Genomic DNA, 2,644 nt, shown 5'->3' with positions numbered 1-2,644 from the left:
AATGTTTGTCAAAAATTTCCGTCAAATTTTTCAAAAATGTTTGTCTTTTGTCTGACCAGTTATCTTCTTAGATTGATGCATGGCATAATTCTCAACAGAAATCTTATCTCCTGCTTTATTCCCGAAAATGCAAGGTCCTATAGTTTCTTTTAGTTACTTACTGCTTTCCTCGTTCTTCAATGCTTGATGTGTTGAAATTTCCTGATGCCCGACCAGGCTATTATTGGATGACGATCTATGCTTCCTGTTTGAGGTTTCTTCTCTGCCAAAACCTATCCAAATGAAGAATTGGTCCACTGGACAGTCTACCCAAGATGCCCGCTCAAATCAAAACGCTAATGGAATTCCTTTCAAACTTTCTTTTCTATTGTTTGTCGCGGCTCCTGTTTACTTTAATCTCAAAATTGGCACTGGAAGCTCGTGATTGAGCCATTCAAGTGAAGCGTTAGCTCTAGCTTCATCAGTGGTTGCTTAAATTTTTCTTATTTCATTTAAATCAAGGATTGTTCTGCTTTGAAGAAAGTTTTGGCAATACCTTAACAATTGTGTAGAGATCTGTCCACATTTTAAATTACAGAGATATTTGCCGTTGGCGTTGGAAGTCTCAAGAAATTTTCGAGCGATGCAAAATTTTTGTAAATGTTTTTTTTTTTCAAATTAGTATGGGCCTTTAAAAACTATTTGGAGTGTCACTCGTGGAAATTGACATGATTTTTGGTCGCTGTCATTTGTTGGCAAGAATCAAAAGGCTGTAAATTTTTTTCTATAGTGATGCAGAATTTGCTTTCCGCAGTTTTCATATATCAGGCACCAACCAACTTCGTAGATATGTACTATGAGTTACTTAAATTTAGTAGACAACATGAAAAGAATTTGGGTTGACAAACTCCTTGTATACGCAAACAGAACCATTCCTCTCAGTCGAGCCAGCTGCTGGTGTGTCCACTTATTGAGATATCCAGGAAAGACTTTCAAGGCTTTGCTCCAACTCCTTACACCTCATCTCCCACTCAGTCATGCCTCATCAGCATGAGGGTTGTTGCATCTAGAGTCAATGCCAAACTGCACCATACATTGTTCATTTTCTTTTTGATGTCGGCGAATTCCTTCCTACATGCATCCTTCTGAACCTGTGGTTTTTCTTCTCATCCTTGTTTATTGCAGTGGCCAGTGGTGCAGGCTTATTGGTTTGCTCTTGAATCTCCAGTAGAGACTTGTAGAGCTCCATCTTGCCTGCATCTTTTGCAACAAGCCAAATACTCCAGATTGGAGAGTCTCTCGCTTTCCTGTGTCTTTAACTGTGTTAGAAAAATTTGTTATTCAAGAGTTGAAAATAGCAAACTGAATAATACTCTAGAAATTAGAGACTTACAGGAGAGATCAGATGAACAGACCAATAAGTTGATTTATGTTTTAGAGGAGAAAAATGTGAGAACGCTGCTTGTCTACATACTCAGTATCAATGAGAAAAACCAGGACAGGAATTAATCATAGCAACAAGATTCATAGCGAGAGACCTGAATCTAAACAAATAAGGTTTGCTTTTGCAAATTGCCTGGAAGTCTTTTAGGATTTCTCAAGATTTAGTTCATATTTCCGGAGCTATCATCAGTTTTCAATACTTGCTGAGAAGATTTAGTATCACCCATTTAGCACCAAATAGTATCACCCTAAAAATAGCTATCTAGATTCATCAGTTTTAACCGTTTTGATTCTACGCACTCATTTATTTTAAATTAGTGATGTGAATCATTTTGTTTTTGTCTGCTTAAACTGCTCTGTTAAACTTTCTGACATTTCTAACTCTGATTTAATCAAAATTCTTTCCAAAATCTTTTTCCAAAAGCTGCTGTCAAACTATCTTTCCAAAAACAGCCGATATGCAGTATTATCTGCTCACAACTGTTTTCATAGTCAGGCAGGATGTAGTCTCATTTTTCTCTTGATAAAATTTGTTGGAAAATCAGTCTTTCTAAGAGTGTTTATATGAATAGCTTTGACAACGCCTAACTGGAAGCATTCTGTAATCAATCGAATGACATGTTGGTTTTTTTTTCAGGTGTCAATGTTTTACTTATTTTTCTTTTAATTGCTGTATATCCTCAACTTGGATTTCATCCCGCTGAAATTGAACTTTTTTATGAACTCTGTTGGACTCTGGGACGTATTTGAACGGCTCAGAAAACTTAGATTCTTTCTGGATTATTTTTTTGCGAGGAGATTGATGAATAGTTGAGTACATTGTAAGATAGTTTAGAGGACGGGTTCGTGAAGTAAAATATTGGTACAGGAAATTTTGCTAATTTGTGGCGAGTGAATAATAAAAAAAATAAATCAGAATTTTGCTGTTTTTTTTTAATTTTATTAATATTTGGAACGTAAAAAAAACTGGTTTGTGCTGTGCGAATGCTGCATTTTTCTCTGCATGTTCTTGCCGAGTTTGGAATGCGTTTGTAATACACACGGACTACAGTGCCCTATCTGCACAATTAGGATAGTCCAGAAACAGTCTGATGCTCAAACTCTATATTGCAAAAAAGATTTTCTCATCGTTGTATGTTTTGTTGTTTTGCTCAGCTTCTTGATCTGCTTCGCTTTAAATGAAGTAAACAAAACAAGAATTTGATCAGAAATATGTTCAATT

Source organism: Convolutriloba macropyga, chromosome 8 (genome assembly GCF_964194025.1).
Source record: "Convolutriloba macropyga chromosome 8, txConMacr16.3, whole genome shotgun sequence".
In the NCBI taxonomy this organism is placed as follows: domain Eukaryota; kingdom Metazoa; phylum Xenacoelomorpha; order Acoela; family Convolutidae; genus Convolutriloba; species Convolutriloba macropyga.
This window is presented reverse-complemented; position numbering follows the sequence as displayed.